The sequence below is a fragment of the Schistocerca nitens genome, chromosome 2 (assembly GCF_023898315.1).
Source record: "Schistocerca nitens isolate TAMUIC-IGC-003100 chromosome 2, iqSchNite1.1, whole genome shotgun sequence".
NCBI classification, from domain to species: Eukaryota; Metazoa; Arthropoda; class Insecta; order Orthoptera; family Acrididae; genus Schistocerca; species Schistocerca nitens.
Genome location: NC_064615.1, coordinates 457,233,236 through 457,257,236, shown reverse-complemented (window position 1 = coordinate 457,257,236; position 24,001 = coordinate 457,233,236). Strand labels below are relative to the sequence as shown.

Below are 24,001 nucleotides of genomic sequence, written 5' to 3'. Positions count from 1 at the left end.
ACCACTACTAGTCATTTCCTTACCTGTTCCACTCGCAGATAGAGCGAGGGAAATACAATATTCTCTATGCCTCCGTATGAGCCCTAATTTCTCGTATCTTATCTTCGTGGTCCTTATGAGAAAGGTATGCTGGCGGCAGTAGAATCGTTTTGCAGTAGGCTTCAAATGCCGGTTCTCAAAATTTTCTCAGCAGTATCCCTCGAAAAGAACGCCGACGTCCTTACAAGGAATCCCATTTGAGTTCCAGACGCATCTCCGTAACACTTACGTGTTGTTTTAAAACCTAGTGGTAACAAATCTAGCAGCCTGCCTCTACGTTGCTTGTGTGTCTTCCTTTGATCCGACATGGTACGGATCCCAAACAATCGAGCAGTACTCAAGAACAAGTCGCACTAGTGTGCCGTCTGCTTTACAGATTAACCACATTTTCCCTAAATTCTCCCATTAAACCGAAGTCGGTGATTCGCCTTACCTACCACAATCCTCACATGCTCTTTCCATTTCATATTACTTTGCAACATGTCGCCCAGATATATAAACGACGTGACTTTGTCAAGCAGGACACTATTAATGTTCCATCCGAACATTACGCTTTTGTTTTTACAGCTCATATGCATTAACATACAGTTTTCTACGTTTAAAGCAAGTTCCCATTCATCAAATAAGCTAGAAATTTTGTCTAAGTCATCTTGTATCATTCTACAGTCACTCAGCTTCGACTCCTTCCCGTTCACCACTGCGCCATCAGCAAACAACCACAGATTGCTGCCTACCCTGTCCGCCATATCATTTATGTATATAGAAAATAACAGCGGTCCTGTCACACTTCTCTGGGGCACTCCTGACAAAACCCTTGTCTCTGATGAACACTCACCATCAAACAACAACATATTGAGTTCTATTAGTTAAGAAGTCTTCGAGCATCTCACATGTCTGGGAACCTATTCCACATGCTTGTATCTTCGTTAACACTCTGCAGTGGGGCAGCGCAACAAATGTTTTTCGTAAATTAAGGAATATGGAATCTGCCTATTGTCCTTCATCCGTAATTCGCAGGACATAACGTGAGAGAAGAGCGCGCTGAGTTCCGCACGAGCGATGCTTTCTAAAAACCATGCTGATCCATGGACATAAGACGAAAATCTAAATCTTCTTCCTCGCTGCAGCTTACTCCAGAGTCTCCCAGTGGCCATTGGCAAATTCTTTGCTATTGACTGACACTGAATTCTAATTAAAATTAGTTTCTTAATATTACAAGCATCTAAATGAATAAATTACTCGTGTCATAAGCGCTATTTAGAGATACTCCTCGAGGACTATATTTCGTTGATATCAATACTTCTGCTTATGGGACTGTGTTTTAACCTGTATATGTTTGCGTAGTGATGTCTTGCCTCTGGCAGCAGTTTATGTTTATTTCTGAAACCATAAAGACTTACCGAGCGGCGTGGCGCGCTGGTTAGTATAGTCGACTCGCATTCGGCAGGGCGACGGTACGAATCCCCGACCTTCCATTAAGGCTTTCCGTGATTTCGCTAAATCGCTGAAAGCTAATGCCCGTTTGGTTTCTTTGAAAAGGGCACAACCGAGTTCCTTTATCATCCTCCATTAATCCGAGTTTGTGATCTGTCTCTAATGCCCTCAATGTCGACGGGATGTTAAATTCTAACCTGCCTTCCACTTCTTCCCTTAAAGACTTGCCGTCTTCTAAACGTCTGGTATGATCCAATAAAATAAAATTACACAAAATGGTCCTGAATAATCAGAGATGAATGGCCAAACAAGCTCGCCCGGGACAGTGTTGGAACGTTAATGACGGGAAAAAATTATTCACCAGAATTTGATCGCGTAGATCAGTACAGCTGGCGGTGTATAGGTCTTGATCACTACATTACCGCCAAAGTCTTCGATTAAATTCCAGACGTTACCGCAGTGCACCAAGGCGTGATGGCTGAAATTACTCAGTGAGATCTCCCGGCCGACATTCTCATACGACCTTACTTTTATTTCTTTTTGGAGTGAGGGAACAATAATTAACACCTTAACTAACAAATAAGATATTCTGGTGAAAGTTAACGTCTGCTATGTTGAAATCTACGACACATTCGTCTAATAACATGCATTATAGTAATGATTTCGTTGAATTTTGTACGCTGCATACCAAACTGCCCGTTACGCCACGAATGTTTCCATCTCGGCTGATTGTTGGAGTTTTACTAAAACTGGTATGGAAATAACCGTGACCTTTTTTTCTGTGTAACAGACCCTGTCTATTACTCCACGGTATTTTCTAAGGCCAGTGTTCTTCAGTTTAATCAGTAACCTAAGAACTTTCAGTACACTGTTGTCCTTTTTTCTAGGTTCCGTTCGGGCTGTCAGCTTCGAGTGATAAAATGATAAAGAACAGGCACATTCGAGTGATACAATGACAAAGAATAGCAACACATCCTTCTGTTTTTAATCACTCTGCGTATCATGGTCTACGTTTAAACTTTATATAGTAAAATGGTTCTTTGTGTTGTTTATCTGCTTCAGCTTTTGTCTATAGAACCCTAAAATGATAAGAAAGGTTATTTAAAATAAGAATTCCTGTGGACATACGCAAAACAATTTTGCAACACTGTCTTCTTCGTATTTATAGAATTCACTCTGGAAAGTTTCTACATGCACTTTTTTAACACGTTTGTCAACGATTCAACACTTTATCGTATGATTTATTTCCATGCATCAGTTTACATTTCTAGGTATACTGACAGAACAAATATTCATAAAGAATAATGGTATTCAGTAATGATTATACAGTGAGGTCAAAAACGGTCTGAAAAGCTTGTAGTGCGTTACAGGATAGGCTGTGTTGAGAAATAGTTTTTAGGAAAATACACTCCTGGAAATGGAAAAAAGAACACATTGACACCGGTGTGTCAGACCCACCATACTTGCTCCGGACACTGCGAGAGGGCTGTACAAGCAATGATCACACGCACGGCACAGCGGACACACCAGGAACCGCGGTGTTGGCCGTCGAATGGCGCTAGCTGCGCAGCATTTGTGCACCGCCGCCGTCAGTGTCAGCCAGTTTGCCGTGGCATACGGAGCTCCATCGCAGTCTTTAACACTGGTAGCATGCCGCGACAGCGTGGACGTGAACCGTATGTGCAGTTGACGGACTTTGAGCGAGGGCGTATAGTGGGCATGCGGGAGGCCGGGTGGACGTACCGCCGAATTGCGCAACACGTGGGGCGTGAGGTCTCCACAGTACATCGATGTTGTCGCCAGTGGTCGGCGGAAGGTGCACGTGCCCGTCGACCTGGGACCGGACCGCAGCGACGCACGGATGCACGCCAAGACCGTAGGATCCTACGCAGTGCCGTAGGGGACCGCACCGCCACTTCCCAGCAAATTAGGGACACTGTTGCTCCTGGGGTATCGGCGAGGACCATTCGCAACCGTCTCCATGAAGCTGGGCTACGGTCCCGCACACCGTTAGGCCGTCTTCCGCTCACGCCCCAACATCGTGCAGCCCGCCTCCAGTGGTGTCGCGACAGGCGTGAATGGAGGGACGAATGGAGACGTGTCGTCTTCAGCGATGAGAGTCGCTTCTGCCTTGGTGCCAATGATGGTCGTATGCGTGTTTGGCGCCGTGCAGGTGAGCGCCACAATCAGGACTGCATACGACCGAGGCACACAGGGCCAACACCCGGCATCATGGTGTGGGGAGCGATCTCCTACACTGGCCGTACACCACTGGTGATCGTCGAGGGGACACTGAATAGTGCACGGTACATCCAAACCGTCATCGAACCCATCGTTCTACCATTCCTAGACCGGCAAGGGAACTTGCTGTTCCAACAGGACAATGCACGTCCGCATGTATCCCGTGCCACCCAGCGTGCTCTAGAAGGTGTAAGTCAACTACCCTGGCCAGCAAGATCTCCGGATCTGTCCCCCATTGAGCATGTTTGGGACTGGATGAAGCGTCGTCTCACGCGGTCTGCACGTCCAGCACGAACGCTGGTCCAACTGAGGCGCCAGGTGGAAATGGCATGGCAAGCCGTTCCACAAGACTACATCCAGCATCTCTACGATCGTCTCCATGGGAGAATAGCAGCCTGCACTGCTGCGAAAGGTGGATATACACTGTACTAGTGCCGACATTGTGCATGCTCTGTTGCCTGTGTCTATGTGCCTGTGGTTCTGTCAGTGTGATCATGTGATGTATCTGACCCCAGGAATGTGTCAATAAAGTTTCCCCTTCCTGGGACAATGAATTCACGGTGTTCTTATTTCAATTTCCAGGAGTGTAGTTTTTAGGAAAAAAAGTCGATACGTTGCGCAGTTTTCGAGTTAATTAGCATTGAATTTTGCCAGTCCACCCGTTGCAGGTACAAATTCAAGCAGCTCGTCTGATACAATACTGGCATCAGCTGTTCTCATAGCGGAGGTGATAGCGCACGAGATTGCTCAGCCTTTTGCTCAGGTTCGATCTTTACTACCACCCCATGCCCAAGTTTTGCACCGCTCTCTCCTTCGGTTTTAGGAAATCAAACGTAGAACTCTTTTGGCGACACCGTCTCTAGCGGGCTGTTTGAATTTGCGCACGCAGCTCCTGGTTGGCTAACTTCAATGCAAACTGACGCGTAAACGGCGCAACGCATCGAATTTTTTTCTTAACAACTTTTCCGTGGCACAATCTGCCCTGTATCGCCTTTAAAAGCTTTTCCGACACTTTCTGACCATTCTGTATTTTCCAACCCAACGCGAGAAGTAGCTCATCTGACAGACTCCATGTAGTCATTCCTAGGAACAATTACTCCCCCCATGAGCTTCAAATAGCCGCTGGATTCGATTTGAAACAGTATTCCCATGTTAGGACAACTACATTTCTGTTATCATCAACTATTATATGCAGCTGATATTAGAAATGAGACTTTCTCTTTTCCTACATCCTCAGGACAATTGTTTAGAATAATGTCTCCTTCATACACTATCACAGGCAGATATTTATCTGTGAAGGAGTAGGGTATACCGCCATATGAAAATTATTTTCAGCTTGTAAATAGATCCCTTGCCGTGCAAATATCTATGTAATATGTAACCAGTTACGAGTTTATGGAATATTGAGTCTGTCTATCAACAGAAGGATATTATTTGAAAAGCTGAGTGATTAATAAATTACAGAACAGTGTTGTGGTTTGGTCTCACCTTATCTACGTAACAGTTATACTTTCTTATTTTATCTGTCTCGTGATTTGGGAATAACAACTTGAGAAAACTATTTTTCTGGTTACTCTAGAAATAGACTTATAATTACACTTGACTTATAACAAGACTTGTAATTATACCTCCACACAGTAGAACGCCCCGAGAGTCAATACGTCATCAGATGCAGTTTCTTCTAGTATCTCTCTAACTATGGGCAACGTCCTTGCCGCAGTGGATGCACCGGTTCCCGTGAGATCACCGAAGTTAAGCGCTGTCGGGCGAGGTCGGCACTTGGATGCGTGACCGCCATGCGCTGTTGCCATTTTTCGGGGTGCACTCAGCCTCATGATGCCAATTGAGGAGCTACTCGACCGAATAGTTGCGGCTTCGGTCAAGAATACCATCATAACGACCGGGAGAGCGGTGTGCTGACCCCACACCCCTCCTATCCGCATCCTCCACTGAGGATGACACGGTGGTCGGATGGTCCCGGTAGGCCACTCGTGGCCTGAAGACGGAGTGCATCTCTCTAACTACAGTGATTCTTAAATGGATTTGGGAGCGGGGAAATATTTTGTAGCAAATAGTTGCTGCTCTAACATAAGTTAAAGAAATTATACAGAGATCGTGAGTATTCCGATTAACTTGTCTTGCTTTGTTTTCAGCTGAATTCTGAGGCCAAGAGAAGCGAGCAGCAGTAGCATCCAGCAGAATAAATCCAGCCTTTGCACCAGGTAAGCTTTCAGTCTGTCTTGAATTACAGATACCCCTTATACATCTTTTAAATGTTTTCAGTGGGTGGTATTGAGGGAAATCATCTGGGGGTGGGGGCAGATTCTGTCGCAGTTGCATACGGACGAAACTTGTACATGGACACGACAAATGAAATTAAATTTCGTCATCTAGTGCTTTTTCCATATCAATGAGCATGCACTAAGTTCTTAAATGAGGATATCGGATCTGGTAGATATTGCTTCATATCTACAGCTCCTTCGAAATGGCGCCTATGGTACAGGAATTCATACTCCATAAAATTCTTATTGAAACATCCGTTTACTGCAATTCACCAGTTCTTGTAACCAGAGTTTTTAAGATATTCTTAGGTATTAAATTTTGTTCTCACCGTACTCGCATGGGTAGCTCACTGTTTCAAGCGACGTATTCTTTCTTGTGTATAATGTACAATGCGGTACAAGGTTTCTGTACTCGATCAGTGCACTGCAAGGCTTTTCCGTGACTCAGAACCAGCAACTGTCTGTTAATCTTGAAGCAACAGAAGACATCCTACTTTACTATTAATCAGTCCAATTGCATTAGACATTTTGACCCTAGTGTGTGTTTCAAATCAAAACGGCAACTTGTGACAAGCGTATTTTAACTCCATGGCCAATTATGACTGCAAAGTATTATTATCAACGTTGAAAAAGTGTGACAGGACCATTACTGTTAACGATGAATATAAATAATATAGTAGAAATGTCGGAAGCTCTTTAAGAATATTTCGCTGATGATGCGGTTGTCCATAAGAAAGTAGCAACGCCAGAAGACAGTATCGATTTACAGAATAACCAGCAGAGGATTGATAAATGGTGGAGGTCTGGCACTTGCCCCTTAACGTAAATAAACGTAACATAGTGCGCGAACATCGGAAAAGAAATTCACTTGTGTACAACTACAATACTGATGACAGATTGCTGGAAACAGTATCTACCGTAAAACATCTAGGAGTATCCATCCAGAGTGACCTTAAGTAGAATGACAACATAAAACAAATAATAGGAAAAGGAGATGCCAGACTGAGATTCAACACACCAAGAATATTTCGCCACAGTGGAAGAATAAAAATCGAAAACTGACAATCATGTAAAGTTTATCTTTCAAATCATGTGAACAGCCGTCTGATGATGAACTTTCCAGTTCGAAACCGGTTACGGCGCTATTTACCTAAATAAATAGCAGTATTAATAGTGGCTGGTTGCAGTCTTCTTCTTTGTAAGAATTAACCTACATTAATTGTACACACCCACGGTCTCACCATGTCAATTTTAGACAAAATGCTATCTCATATTTTAATAAACAACAGCACGACAGTAACAATACGCTCTTATTCAGAGAGCCCACTGACAACTATAATTAACTCAATTTCTTAATGCGAAAAGAATGAAATCTGTAAAGTAACTGTACCTGGATGCAAGCAAGTCCTGTTGCCTCATACAAACCACTCTTAGAAATAAGCCTTAACAATACAATCTCCCGCTGCGGCAGAAACTAGTCTGCTAACGAAAGCTAATGACTACAGTACTTCACTGTTCTTTACTAATGACGCTCTCACGAAACGTTAGTTGGTGCAAATATCATTCTGAAATAGAAAACGTAAGAACCCAGAATATTATCGACGTACAAAAATTTACACGAAGGGTTTATCTCGAAAGACGGGAGATGAGGGTTTAACGTCCCGTTGATTAAGAGATCGTTAGAAAAGGACTACCAGCTTAGCCAGGGCAACAAGGCGGCTATGACTGAAAGAAATCAGCCGTGTCTTTTTAAAGGAGCAATCGCGGTATTCGCCTTTTGCGGTTTAGAAAAATCGCGGAAAACCTAAATCTTATACGAGGTCCGGGATTCAAACCACCCTTTTCCTAAATGCGATTCCAGTGTCTTACTGTTGCGCCACCTCACTGGATAATTGACTTCGAGCATGAACAAATGAAATGATATTTATTTAGATTAAGGATGCAAGTTTCAAGTGGCTGATGGCACTAATTCAGTGACATATGCACAGTAAATTGATTTTTTTCACTGTCGTTATCGTTGTTACCGATGTTGTTGTCGAAATTGTGGAGGCTCCCCAGGTCCTAATAATCCGAATAAATCATAATTACATAAGGTAAGTCACCGGACACCATGCGTCCGTTTTACCAAAATTGTCAGAATGTATCCCTGAACAACGTACATAATTAGAGTGCAACCCGTATAAAATTCTAAGGGGAGTCTTTCAGAAAATATCTGTTCAATACAGTCTCCTGATCCATTCAAACAATTTTTGTTACTCTTCATTGATTATCCCACATACATAACCGAGTTTTTGAATACTGTAATGAAGCACAATTTCAGCTCAACTAAGCACTATATGTAATTAGTGGAGACAAAACACAATACCGCAAAAATTCACTGGTAAGCCGCATTACAAGTGACACAAGATATTCGTAAAAACGTACTTACAGGTCACATAAGTTATACATTTTCTATCGTGAAAATTCTTGTTGAAGTCTGCAGTTACGAACAAAGTACAATATTGTCCGGTGCTTGTGTTCCGTTGTATGTACTATTTAATTACACGAATTGCAGATGAAAGTTTAGCTAATTTGAGAAGATATTAATGAGTCAGGTGTCTACAGAGATGTGTATCGGAAAAACGAGATATCACAATGGTGAAGGCTCTGAACTAGCGTTCTAAAGATGCTGGGTTTTAACCCCATTTTAGCTATACAGGTGCAAGTGCTGCGTCGTTTCCGTAAAACTACTAAGGCAATTACGGATACCGCCTCTTTGAAAGGGACACGGCAATTTTTGCTTCCCCATTCTTGTCCGATCCAAGTTTATGCTATACTCAAAACAGTGCTGTAGCAAAAAGACACTTTTATATCAACCATTAACGAATATTAATAAACATTTCTTTCGTCACTTGATACACAGGTAGGCATCTGTTGTCCCTCCGTCATCTGGTATACAGACCTGTTGTACTTGCGATACTGATTCATTAAGGGGCATCATAATGGTGTCACAAGTATCTACAGAATGATCTGCTATCACCCAAACTTAAGTCTGTCTGGACACATCGGGATGAATAGGCTGACACGCATTCGAGACAAGTCTCTGATTCGCTTTGGGATGAGGAAGAAGATGGAATTGGCCATGATAGAAACCTTAAATCAGGGTGACTGACATCTGAGAACTGCTTCTACAGAATTCGTATTTTGTTACAACCGTCGGTCAGTTATGTACGAGTATTAAAGTATTTAAGAGAGAAAGTCATTTCATAAGATGAAATTTTGAACCATAATGAAAACAAACAAAAAAAAAATTCCGCAACAACATTTCGGAAAACAGTGAGTCTACGTAAAGCTATTAGGCTTGCCATGCAGCAGGACCTGTATGATATAACAAGCATTTCTTCTGATATCTTAGACAAGTATGGTTTTATAATGTCCATCATTTCTGTATCCGACATCGAAAGTTCACCAATAGTGAAAGACGACTACGCACCTTGTTGACCTGGCTGATTGCTCAGTAACGAAATACCGTTGAAAGACGGAAAAGGTAGAGAAAAACTTATGATTGACGCAGATACTCTTTTATTTTGTGCTACAGTGGCAAACCTCGAACGAGTTCAGTAAGGACAAAGAAGTAACAATGTCATAAGAACTAACAAATACAAAGAGTTTGCCATTCATCAGGAAGTAAGAACATAAGAGGAGGAGTGAATGAAACAACTAAGGACTGAAAGAAAGAGGAATAAATTCACGCCTTACTTTGCACCTTCATAAGTTTAAATCGTCAGTCGTAGCGTCGAAAGAAGACAAAGCATAAAAACGGGAATTAGCTTCTCTTGGGCGCTGCTTAATGGAACTCCATTGTTTTACGTCCTTCTTGGCAGTGGAAGCTCTAAGTGTGTAGGACTGTAGTAATGGTTTCCTCTAATCGCGTCTGCCGCGTCCAGGTGAGCGCCCTTAAGTAGTACGTAGCAAAAAGGTGGCGAGCGTGAAATTATTTCGTAATAGTTGGCACGGCGGAAGATTCTCGACACAAGGACCTCCCGCTTGGCGGCCTACAACCCACGGCGTAGTTCCCATCCAATTACGGAAGCTTCTCCGTGCACCTGTCACGGAGTCTTGCGCGCGCCCTTGGACTCTCGTCGACCTTCACACAGACGGTACTAGGCTAGAAAGTCCTGAAAGACTTGTCACATAAGAACAGAAACCCCTACACGATGTGCGCTACAAATCGTTTGCATGGGTGCAACAGAAATATCGGACCACAGGCGCGTGTGAGCAGTAAAACAAGCGCCACGCGTATTCTGTAGAAAGAAGCCCACTATTCTGTAGAAAGAAGCCCACCGAAGCGTTAACGGATCCCAGTGTCTCCAGAGGCGACGTCTTGTGCAGGCGACAGACACCGAATCGCGTCTGAAAGCGTAGTCTTTCACAGCAGGCACCACAGTAGTGGTGTTCGGTGACGTTATGCGTTTGTAGCTAAATTATTAGGAGTATACTTAAGTACAGATCTATGATAACGATGATCCGTACTATATCTTCAACAGAAACTTCACGGAAAAACGAATAGGATACGGAATGTAAGCTGGCAGACAACTGAACGACCCTGAAGCGAACAGTGATCTGCACTACCTCAAAAGTATCATCTCATTTATTAAAGTTCAAACTCTTTGTATTTGAAAAAAGTGAAGATTGAACTGTCGTTTCACCCAAAGACTGGTTTTGGTGCACCTCTCGATGCTAGTCTTAATGCTAGTGTAAAGGCCTTTCATCTCTGCGCAGCTACTGTAACCTAAATTCACTTGGCGCTGCTTACTGTAGTCAAGCATTCAGTCTGCCTCTACAATCTTTACCCGACGCTACTCTCCATTTCCAAATAGACAATTCCTTGATGCCTCAGAATGTGATATATCAACTGATCTCTTCTTTTGGTCAAGCTGCACCATAATTTTTTTCTCCCCAGTTCGATTCAGTGCGACTTTATTAGTTCACCGATCTACCCGTCTCACTTGCAGTATTCTTCTGTAACACCACACTAGTAAAGCGGTTACGTTTCGGGTGTTCCTACATTTTTCTGGGACCCAAAACTGATCTTCCCCAAGGTCAGCTTCAACCAATTTTTCCATTCACTTTTAAATCATTATTGTCAGTAATTTGCAACCATGACATTTTAAACTATAATTTTCACACCTGTCAGCAACGTCCTCCTTTGGAAATGGTATTATTATCATTATTATTACATTCATATTGAAGTCTGAGGATATTTTGCCTGTCTAGTATATCTTACATTCCAGGTGGAATAATTTTGTACGTTACGGTCTCTCAGTGGTTTCAACAATTCTGAGTGGGTGAACTACGTAACTGATATTTTAATGAGCGAGTTACATCCTGCAAAACCACCAGTAAACAACTTGAATGACTAGACAAGAGATAATCGTGTAACACAAGTCACGCACTAGGAGACAAAGGAAAAGTATCAAGCCTAACAAGCCTTTCTTCATTTTCTTTCTAACAAAAACTCGAGTTTACATGTGGAGAGCACAGACCAAAGCTGGTGAGCTGTCTCATTTTGAGGATGATCCTTTGCTGAGAATCCTGATCCGAGCAGCCATATCGTAATATTGTTTCGGTCCTAATTTTATTTACAATTTCTAGCAACGGCCAAGGATTGTATTGGCCCTAGACAATTTTAGTGATAAGATTCGCGTCATGGTACAGGACCACCAGGAAATGCACTTTGATCTTAATCGTCCTTTCTTCATCCGATGCCCTGCGAGGCTGCTTATTAATTGAGAACAAGTCGTCCACACCCGATCTGTTATCCTGTCCCTGTCTAGCTAATTTAGTGCTTTAGACCGTATTGAAAGCACTATCCTTGACTACCGCGTCAGCTTGTTATTTATTTATTTCCTTGTGCACAACTCAAATGGCCCTGTGCTGGGATCAGTGAACGGGGTTGTTGTCAACTCATTTTCGCGGTGTGACCTTCAAACGTATAATCTCCGCATCTTGTGTGAATGCATGCTCGTATTGGCACTTTTAATTATTTGCACAATGTGTCTCAAAATGCGGGAATGCTAACAAGAAACAACCCCACCTTTCAGCTAGACAGCTGCGGAGTGCCCCCTATAAATAACGACCAGGCATTCCTGTGATGTGAACAGAAGAAGGTTAATCCGGTGGAGTCTATTGCAGTCTAAAATCCAAGTTTAGTTATTGTTACAAGAAGGTAGATGTCTAAACGACACAATTTATTTTACAAAAACGATTCGACTGAGTGGTCGTATGCGAAACTGAAATCGCGTTTTGGTTAAATATAATTTCCAGCGTTAATAGTTCGAAACAGCATTTTATAGCTAGAATCCGGTTGCTTCTTTAGCGACAGTTCAGTAGCGATACTGCCTCTGCGTTGATTTTTATTATGGTGATAGGAATTGGCATGAAATCGTTTGAGAACTTGTCATACGTTAGCATTTGAGAAACGGGTCGGTGGAGCATAGACACAGCACTGTTGTTCTAGTACGTTTCAACATCAGAGGGAGCAAGATGGCTTCCATGCCGAGCCAGCCTTGACGAATATCCGTTTGCTTACTGCAGCAACATAAACTCGAGGTAAACTGCTTACTTTCTATCTTCTAGTGACGCCACAATGAGATGCGCTGGTACCCATGAAAGTGGAAGCCATTGTTTCTGAAGCAATAACTTCCATCTATTGCCTGCGCAATACAATATAACTGGCTTTTAGAATCTTCGTACTCTTAACAACGGCTTATATGTTGAAGTCCTCGGTTAACTGCTACATGATACTGTTTTATTCTAGATGATTATTTCTGCCCCTGCATCTATATTTAGTCTGTGAAACGACACGTGCATACAGTACTGACAAATGTTGGATTAGTGGCATCATTCGCCTTCAAACTGATCAGGGTTGTGGAGTGACTGAAATAGTTGACTCCAATACGCCAGGAGCAGCTATCAAATGACCGTCCAGCAATCATTTAAATTTGGTATGTTTTTCTAAATCATTTCAAACGTATATTGGGACACGTTGTCAAAATATAACGGTCATTTCCTTCGCCGTTACTTCTCCAAGTATTCTAGTTCCTAGTTTCTAACGTCTTCAATCTCAGCGAGACTTCCTGGGGACGCTTGACATATATAGGGCGTTTCACATTTCGCGTTACACACTTCTTGAGGTTGTAGAGGGGACTTCGTAGATCAAGTTTTGCCAAGGAACCCTTGTCCGGAAACGTCATCCAACGATGCTACAGAGCGTTAGATTTATAGGCGCTAGCTTCTGTAAATGTACACTCCTGGAAATGGAAAAAAGAACACATTGACACCGGTGTGTCAGACCCACCATACTTGCTCCGGACACTGCGAGAGGGCTGTACAAGCAATGATCACACGCACGGCACAGCGGACACACCAGGAACCGCGGTGTTGACCGTCGAATGGCGCTAGCTGCGCAGCATTTGTGCACCGCCGCCGTCAGTGTCAGCCAGTTTGCCGTGGCATACGGAGCTCCATCGCAGTCTTTAACACTGGTAGCATGCCGCGACAGCTTGGACGTGAACCGTATGTGCAGTTGACGGACTTTGAGCGAGGGCGTATAGTGGGCATGCGGGAGGCCGGGTGGACGTACCGCCGAATTGCTCAACACGTGGGGCGTGAGGTCTTCACAGTACATCGATGTTGTCGCCGGTGGTCGGCTGAAGGTGCACGTGCCCGTCGACCTGGGACCGGACCGCAGCGACGCACGGATGCACGCCAAGACCGTAGGATCCTACGCAGTGCCGTAGGGGACCGCACCGCCACTTCCCAGCAAATTAGGGACACTGTTGCTCCTGGGGTATCGGCGAGGACCATTCGCAACCGTCTCCATGAAGCTGGGCTACGGTCCCGCACACCGTTAGGCCGTCTTCCGCTCACGCCCCAACATCGTGCAGCCCGCCTCCAGTGGTGTCGCGACAGGCGTGAATGGAGGGACGAATGGAGACGTGTCGTCTTCAGCGATGAGAATCGCTTCTGCCTTGGTGCCAATGATGGTCGTATGCGTGTTTGGCGCCGTGCAGGTGAGCGCCACAATCAGGACTGCATACGACCGAGGCACACAGGGCCAACACCCGGCATCATGGTGTGGGGAGCGATCTCCTACACTGGCCGTACACCACTGGTGATCGTCGAGGGGACACTGAATAGTGCACGGTACATCCAAACCGTCATCGAACCCATCGTTCTACCATTCCTAGACCGGCAAGGGAACTTGCTGTTCCAACAGGACAATGCACGTCCGCATGTATCCCGTGCCACCCAACGTGCTCTAGAAGGTGTAAGTCAACTACCCTGGCCAGCAAGATCTCCGGATCTGTCCCCCATTGAGCATGTTTGGGACTGGATGAAGCGTCGTCTCACGCGGTCTGCACGTCCAGCACGAACGCTGGTCCAACTGAGGTGCCAGGTGGAAATGGCATGGCAAGCCGTTCCACAGGACTACATCCAGCATCTCTACGATCGTCTCCATGGGAAAATAGCAGCCTGCATTGCTGCGAAAGGCGGATATACACTGTACTAGTGCCGACATTGTGCATGCTCTGGTGCCTGTGTCTATGTGCCTGTGGTTCTGTCAGTGTGATCATGTGATGTATCTGACCCCAGGAATGTGTCAATAAAGTTTCCCCTTCCTGGGACAATGAATTCACGGTGTTCTTATTTTAATTTCCAGGAGTGTATGTACGACATAAAGGGTAATTCCGTGATGATGATGTTTGATTTGTAGGGTGCTCAAATGCGCCGTCATCAGCGCCCGCACAAAGTCTCAATTTTTACAGTCTAATTTTTTCACAATCCAATCTAGCCACTGTTACGAATGATGATGATGATGAAATGATGACAACACAAACACCCAGTCCCCGGGCGAAGAAAATCCCCAACCCGGCCGAGAATCGAACCAGGGACCCCATGATCCAGAGGCAGTAACACTACCCACTAGACCACGAGCTGCGCACGTAATTCCGTGATGATATTACAAACATTCAAGGATGACGTAGAAGGAGAAATGTATTAATTTGAGGTAAGGTACCCTGTGCCGGAAACGAACGAGTCGAATGTTATCAACGAAAAACGCTGTGATAGCTCCGGTAGTTTAATACATGTACCGGTACTGTTGTTGCTAAGATTTTTGGGTAGGCAACTTTCAGAGGTGGTAGTATGGACCACGGCCAGAAAAAAATGTGTGGTAAACATGTACTCTAAAATGCTTACCTTAAGAGCTATGAGCAGTTGTTCAATATTTGAGGTGTGTTTCACACTAGCAAAGATGAACAAGTACTCCTAGCTCCTCAGTTATGGCCGGCCGGTGTGGCCGAGCGGTTCTAGGCGCTTCAGTCTAGAACCGCGCGCCCGCTACGGTCGCAGGTTGGAATCCTGCCTCGGGCATGTATGTGTGTGATGTCCTTAGGTTAGTTAGGTTTAAGTAGTTCTAAGTTCTAGGGGACTGATGACCTTTGAAGTTAAGTCCCATGGTGCTCAGAGCCATTTGAACCAATTCTCAGTTATGCATTTCAGAGACAATGTTTACCACACATTTTTTCTTGTCTTGTTCCGTACTACACCACTGTCACTTGCAACAACAGTATCGTTACATGTATTCCACTGCCAGAGGCATCGGAATGACTTTTGTGCCGGCCGCTGTGACCGAGCGGTTCTAGGCGCTTCAGTCCGGAACTACGCGGCTGCTACGGTCGCAGGTTCGAATCCTGCCTCGGGCATGGATGTGTGTGATGTCCTTAGGTTAGTTAGGTTTAAGTAGTTCTAAGTCTAGGGGACTGATGACCTCAGATGTTAAGTTCCATTGTGCTTAGAGTCATCTGAACCATCTGACTTTTGCTTGTAACTTTCGAATCGTTTGTTTCCAAACCAGGGATCCTTATCCCAAATTGATACATTCATCCGTCTGCATCGTCCTTGATAGTTTGTAACTATACAAACATTTACAGGCGTCGGCGCCTATAACTCTGACGTGGATGACGTTTCCGGACATGGGTTCCTGTGTAAAACTTGATCTACTAAGACACCTCTACAACCTCTAGAAATGTGTTCCCATGAATTGTGAAACATCCTGTATGCAGTGAATATTTTTATTTTTATTTCAGGAAAAAACATTGTTAAAACCTTTTTCTGTAACGAAATGGGAAACTTCCTTCACGATAACTGACTCAATTTGAACGTTATCTATGCAAAAACTTCATGTGAATGGTCAAAATGTGGTCTGAAACTTTTCGTAGTAAGCATTTTCTTTTGCAACTGACGCACGTGACTTACATCATCCTGGATCTAATGAGCAAATGCCCGTTGTCGGATTAGTAGTGAGAAAGTGATGGGATCAGACTGAGGTTTAGTGAGAGCGCCGGGCACTTTAGGAACACGTGCACAGGTGGTGATCGCCGGCTGGCGCGGCCCCAGAACGCAAGCTCAGGGCGTGCCCTCTCATTGTGAAACGCGGCCCAGAAAGAGGTCTCGCTGCAGGGGCGTCGAACGCCGGCGCATCGCAGCCCGCCTCACTCACTCGCCGCCTCGACACCGGATCGCTGCGCGGCACAACGTGGGAGAAGCAGCTGCCACTTCTGTCTGTATAACGGAGCTGTTCAAACGCGGAGTGCTTCAACTGTCCTGGCACCCTTAAACAACATCTTGTCACTCCCGATTGTACGACACAATGATTCTGAAATTAATTTGACATCAGTGGAAGCAGCGAAACAATTCCTACGGACAGCCTTCAATAACGAATTTATCAGTGTGCATCGCGTTTACCTTATCAACACTCCTAAGAAATTGAGTAAGAATCGAGGTCGTCAACACATATTAGTATCTACAAAGACGAATATTTTTCTGTTGTTTTAATACTCGTAACGATTTTACGTCTGAAAGCGCTGAATTAACGCGTTTTCTGAAATGAAGTTATGTTCGTATCTTAACACCCATCGAAAGCTCTGGCAAGGATGAGTACAGCGACAATTTGCAGATCATGTTCGTACTGAAATGTTTCGCAAGAAAAGAAAGAAAGAAAGAAAGAAAAGAAAGAAATATGAAGTCTTCTGCATCTGAGAGGTCAGTCGTCCTCCTTTCTGCTTTCTATACGTGACGACAGCAGTCAATTTGCGCCTTTTAATTTCATATGCAGTTCGTTTCTCGGACTCTTTTGGAAAAAAAAAGTCCTTCGCAAGCATTAAGAAATCTTTTTTCACTGTATTCCTCTTTCTAAGAGCACAACGCAGCGTAACGTTTAAAAAAGTCATAATTGCTCCAATATCTGCTTGGGTATAAAAGTTAAAAGTTCGCAAGTTTGTAATTTGCTTCAATATCTATTTAGATCTAAAAGTTGAAATTTCTTAAGTTTGTAATTTTTAAATTTAGATAGGATTGACGTCAACTGATGATGGGCTTTACCATGACGTACGTGTACGGGAATCCTTTCCATAAAATTGAGACACATTGCATTGTTTTTTCCGTGAATCAAGAAACAAAACAAAACAAACAGTTCCACAGTAGTGACGAAACGTGTCTGGGTAAGAGATAATCTGTATACATGACGATAAAACTAAAAGATTTCACAGCTGCAAGTTACGATAATGAGGAAAGCTGTTTTCCGCCTTCAGTCGGAAGCACTCGTCCAGCGAAGGCTTGCGCCACAGTGCCGTTTACTCCAGACGGACCGCTGTCGGTCAGCTCTAGCTACATGAGTGCCGAGGTTCTCACAAGTGTCCCGTCTCACAAACAATGAAATGACAGTCGGAATGGGCTTTACGTGCTCACGCACACAAGCTAACAGTCAGCTGAAATAAGTGTCCCATCTTAGAAACAGTTTGTTCAGATACAGCACAGAGGTTTGTAAAAAAATGTACACTACTACAATTCTTGACGAGGACGTCAAAAGGGACAACGCAGATAGAAGTCGTTCGTATCTCCGAAAGTCAAGTCATTACCAAACATACGAATTAATGACCCTCTAAAAACTCAGAAAATATGTTCACAGATTTTGCTTCAGACCCCACACCCTCTTTCAAAACGAGATTCACGTTCTTTCATCACTCCACAAGTGAGGTTACAATTATTCTGCTATATACTTAATACGCAAGATCGTTGCACTGGACGAAATGGCAGATTTCAAATTGCGTGACATATTATTAGCATGTGCATTTAAATCGTTCGGAAAACAGAGATCTATGGAGGTACCACATGTTGAAATTTTCCATCACCTTAATCCCAATGAGTATGGCTACAAGAAAACAAATTATGTGCCAGTCCCGTTTGTGAAATACACGAAACATTTCTGCAAAATTATACACCAAATGACCGATAATATATCTTAAAATCGTTAGAAACGTTTCCCAGGACATTGCCAAAGGCTAGGCAAGCATTGCGTATCTGTTCGATCTCCTTATCCGCAAAGTCGGAGTGTTAAAATAAATTCTTTTACGCAACTGCACGGACGAATACGTGTTGCTTACAGGACGGTAAACCTCACTCTCTTCAGAGACGAAATGTACGAAAATACAGGTGAGGCCCAGTTCCTCGACGTGATAGTGGTACAAAGGGTGATAAATTGCCTAAATGTTCAGAAACGTGGAACTCTGAACTTCAAAACACATAGAAACGTAGTCTCGTATAACTACAACGCCAATGAGTCACAACTGGTCGCACTCAATTCATTTAATTGTCTGGGTGTACAAATGTGTCAGGATATGTAATGGAATGATCATACTGGCTCAGTCATAGGTAAAGAAGGTAGCAGCCTTCGATAGACTGGGAAAAGTGCAGTCTGTCTACAAAGGAGCCCTGTGACAAAACACTCGTGCGATACGGCCTAGAATGTTGCTTAATACCATATAGGTCTAACATGGGATACTGAGCTTGTACAAAGAAGGGTAGCGCGAATGGGCAAAGGTCTGTCTGACCAACCGGAAAGCGTCACGGAAAAGCTGAGACACGTGAACTGACAGACGCTTGACGATATACGTCAACTATCTCGCGAAAGCCCACATACAAAGTTACAAGAACGAGTTCCAAGTGCGTAACTAGCAAAATAGTAAAGCTGACTACGTATCGCTCCCATGGGGACCGCGGACACAAGGCTCAACTAATTACAGCACACACAAAGGCATTTAAACAGTCATTTTCCTGTGCTCTATACGCGAATTCAAGAAAAAGAAACACTAATACGCATTGCATTGAGAAGTACCTTCTGCCATGCGCTTCACATTGACACACAACAGGGTCAGTTCACAAATGTATTGTCATCTCAAAATACACATTTTTCATTATAACAAAAGTCGTTTGTACACAGCGATCAACAACGGATGACGGCTCAAATGAAGTACAAGTACAGAGAACATCTACTTCATTAAAAGTATCTTTCTTACTGGTAAGGATTTACGTATGTAAAGCATTACTTTGGCACATGCAAAAGCGGAATTTAAACCTAATGAATGAAACCAATCTACCTAAATTCATAAATTTTGCAAGAGCTGGTGAGAGAATTTCGATTTTAAAAATGTACAATGTATGAAAAACAGATGTAAAGGGCAGTACATGTTACATGCGACATTACTGAAATACTATGCATAGCGTTCGGAAAAGTGATTTGTGGTTTACCAGTGACGGTCCAGATGAAACTGTATGTGGCATGGGAGACACAGCAGCGGGATGACGCCGTCCGCTGCCCTTGCGCTCTGTGTAAAATAAGAAATGAAGAGAAAAAAGGAAAAAAAGCAATGGTCACGATAGCATCGAGTCTGAAGCAGAGTCTGTTTCTCTCGCGTATGCGTTAGTCGTACAAAGCAATTACAGGGACTATATATGGTGGTATTTCCAGCTACCTTAAGAGACTTGTCATGTGCTTACGTGGTATATATAAGTGCAAGATTTTTTGCCTTTGTCACAAGTTATTTATCTTCCAAAAAGCGAAGTTGCAGACGTACTAGCCACGAAACAGACTGTCAGCATTTTATATTGGATAACTGCATTTACTTGCAGACTTACCATGAAAAACTACGCCACTGAGCCAAATGGCCTTCGACTTGGCTCAGTGCTGAAATTGTAGAAGAAATCACCACTTTTCTCCCGGAAACGGCGATATAAATGCTATTTACTACAGTACCCTGCGTCTCATGTGACTCGAAAAAAGAATAGATGTTCCCAGTTTCTTATGAAGGAACCCGAGATCGATGATGTAATATGTATTGTCACCTTTAGTCTGCTGCAAAACTGTGAACCATAATTTTGGGTCACATATGACGAACTCTGATTAAACCATGCCCGTATTTCGAGAACCGTGGTCATTCGGAGACTGAAGAATGTATCGCAAAGCATCACTGGCAAATCAATGGAAATTCGAAGAGCTAAAAGCAAAATGTAACGTTAGCTTTGGGGAGGGAATTCAGATGTGCAACAGTGTCTCACGGGAAATAAAACGAAAAGGCAGAGAATGTCTAGAGCGTAGTTCGGTGACCAGTCCTGAGACCGTCCTTGAAGGCGTTTAAATCGTCTGCCAGATGTTATCATTAAACGGTAATGACTAAGAACTAAGAGCTTCAACGAAAAATAACACAGTTCGTGATTCGTTTGTTTAGTCATATTGAAGCAAAAGAATAGCTGTATACCCACAGCATCCGTGAACTGAGCAGCCAGAGGCAAATTATGGAAACTAGTAGTATAAATACTCGAAAATGGCACTAAGGCTGAGCTTCTTTATTTTAAGTGAGAAGGTACTGGCTGATTTTTAGTAACAGCACAAGGTAATTTTTCTGGTGTTGTGAACTATGTTATTTCGCAGTTGTGCATTTGCGAAGTCTGGGGGACATGGAGTAGACGCTTATTGTATGAGGATAGTCGGGAAAGATTAGATTGGTCGAGTATCACGAGAACGTGGTTCGTAATGGAACATGTTCTTAATGGCATATGGCTAAATTAAGTGTGTGACCGTAGCAGTTCTAATCCGCTTGTTGCGTCATTTACAAGGAATACAGTTTGCAGTTCTAGCTCACTATCGTCTTCTTAACTGCCGTCAACCTCGTGTCCCCAACGTTACTTGTCACGCCATCGTTTTTATACATCGTTGCTGAATACAGGGGACACGAATCTAAACGCATAAACCCAATAATGTACTCACATACCAATTATAGTAAAAGAAGATATCATTCTTGTGATGCTGCACAAATTTGCGGCAGGAGCAGTTCATAGTGATATGAAATGAAACAGACAAATAGCTTCAGCTGTGAGTGAAACAAGTTAGAGAAAGTTATTGGACATTAATATTTTCGTAAGAATTTCGAGAAAAAGTTATTTTGCTCCTCCGCCGAGAGTCAAGCCTTCTGTGGAATTCAGAGTAAAAATGAGAGGTACTAGCAGACACAAATTTCGAGTGTGATCGGGAGGCGGTTTCTAGCGACACGACTATTAACGCAAATGTTCGGAAAAAGCAAAGCAGTTTCTACTTTGGAAACCATTTTTCTGTGAAACTTCCTGGCCGATTAAAACTGTGTGCCAGACCGAGACTCGAACTCGGGACCTTTGCCTTTCGCGGGCAAGTGCTCTACCAACTGAGCTACCCAAGCATGACTCACGCCCCGTCCTCACAGCTTTACTTCTGCCAGTACCTCGTCTCCTATCTTCCAAACTTTACAGAAGCTCTCCTGCGAACCTTGCAGAACTAGCACTCCTGAAAGAAAGGATATTGGGGAAACATGGCTTAGCAACAGCCTGGGGGATGTTTCCAGAATGAGATTTTCACTCTGCAGCGAAGTGTGCGCTGATATGAAACTTCCTGGCAGATTAAAACTGTGTGCCGGACCGAGATTCGAACTCGGGATCTTTGCCTTTCACGGGCAAGTGCTCTACCAACTGAGCTACCCAAGCACGACTCATGCCCTGTCCTCATCTCATTCTGGAAACACCCCCCAGGCTGTGGCTAAGCCATGTCTCCGCAATATGCTTTCTTTCAGGAGTGCTAGTTCTGCAAGGGTCGCAGGAGAGCTTCTGTAAAGTTTGGAAGGTAGGAGACGAGGTACTGGCAGAAGTGAAGCTGTGAGGACGGGGCGTGAGTCGTGCTTGGGTAGCTCAGTTAGTAGAGCACTTGCCCGCGAAAGGCAAAGGTCACGAGTTCGAGTCTCGGTCCGGCACACAGTTTCAATCTGCCAGGAAATTTCATATCAGCGCACACTCCGCTGCAGAGTGAAAATCTCATTCATTTTTCTGTGGCTTACGTATCGCCTAGACAGTAGAGAAGGCAGCAGACAGATTTTATTGGAGCGGATTACAGTATATAAATTGCGCTATTACAGTACACAACACCTTGAAGAATTTGTTCTCCTATATAGCTGATGTTACGTTCACACTTTACTTCTGTAATGTCTTTGGATACTAAAGTTGTCTCCTCTGTATTTGCAAAGTTTTGTTATTGGTTTGTATTTAGCAGAATACACTCTAAGAAAAAGAAAAACGACGCACCACGAAGGAATTATCCGAATGAGATGGAAATCGGTAAGTGTGATGTACATATACAGACAGACAAATGATTAAAATTTCAAGAAAAGTGGATGAACTGCTCAAATTCAGCAAGTCGATAACGCGTTGAACCACTTCTGGCCCTTATGCAAGCAGTTATTCGCCTTGACACTGATTGACAGAGTTGTTGGATGTCCTCCTGAGTGTTGTCGCGGGAATTCTGCCCAACTGACGAGTTAGGTCGTTAAAATCCCGAGGTACTTGGAGGGCTCTGTCCATAATGCTTCAAACGTTCTCAATTGGGGGGAGATTTGGCGACCTTGCTGGCCCTTGTAGGGCTTGGCAAGTACGAAGATAAGCAGTAGAAACTTTCGCCGTGTGCGGGCGGGCATTATCTCGCTGACACGTAATCCCAGGATAGCTTGCCATGAAGGGCAACAAAATCGAGGCGTAGAATGCTGTCGACGTACCGCTGTGCTGTAAGGCTGGCACGGTCAACAACCAAAGCGGTCCTGCTATGAAAAGAAATGGTACCCCAGACCATCACTTCTGGTTGTCAGACAATATGGAGGCCGATAGTCATGATGGTATCCCACCGCTGCTCAAGACGTCTCCAGGCACGTCTTCGCTGATCATCGAGGCTGGACTCATCACTGAAAAGAATTATACTCCAGTGAATGACATTCCATGCCGAAGTCGTGTCTGGAGACGTCCCGGACAGCGGTGGGATACTACCACGACTGTCGTCCTCCATACTGCATGACAACCAGAAGTGATGATCTGGGTGCCATTTCTTTCCATGGCAGACCCATTTGGCTGTCATCCGTGGCACCCCTACATCACAGCGGTATGTCGACAGTATTCTGCGCCTCGGCCTTGTTGCCCTTCATGGGAAACCATCCAGTGCTTACGTGTCTAACGCACCAGCTGGACAAAATTTGGCACGAGATCCGACAGAAACACATCCAACAAGTCTTATCAATCAATGCCAAGCCGAATAACTGCTTTCACAAGAGTCAGAGGAGGGTCAGTTGCTCAATTTGTGGAGCTCTTTCTCTTGCATAAATCATCAGTTTTTTCCGAAACTCTAATTTTTTTTGTCTGTACGTGTGCATCACATTTACTGATTTCTTTCCTACTCGAATACTTCATACGGGGTCGTCTTTCTTTTTCCGTACTTTTTGGAGTGTATTATCGTCGTGCAGTCACTTCGCTTCTTTGAATTCTGCGAGATTCACATGCATTCCGTTATGTGTTCGAGGTAATTAACATGACTTTAGTTGCTTGAGAGCTCAACAAACCAGTGATAACTTACAATGTGGAGCGATTTCCTTGCACTTTTGACATCTTTGTGGGGTGTTCATCTTGCTACCACAAGAAAAAGCTGGAACAAGGAAATTATGCCTTTAGCGTAATCTTGTGACGGAATTATCTGCCCGGCAGTAGGCTGCAAACGTCAACTTCTAAACTCATTATCGTGTGGAGTAGGTTAGGAATTTCTCGCGTTTGTGCTTATGATGTGT

General features: G+C 43.9%; 1 protein-coding gene across 1 annotated transcript in view; it reads left to right on the top strand.

Moving 5' to 3' along the window:
- Window positions 1-24,001, top strand: part of LOC126236342 (ATP-binding cassette sub-family C member 4-like) — a 296,791-nt gene that overhangs the window by 84,896 nt on the left and 187,894 nt on the right. Inside the window, exon 2 of the mRNA XM_049945568.1 lies at window positions 5,868-5,936. The gene's annotated coding sequence lies outside the window, so the exon portion shown is untranslated. The remainder of the gene's footprint in view (window positions 1-5,867; window positions 5,937-24,001) is intronic.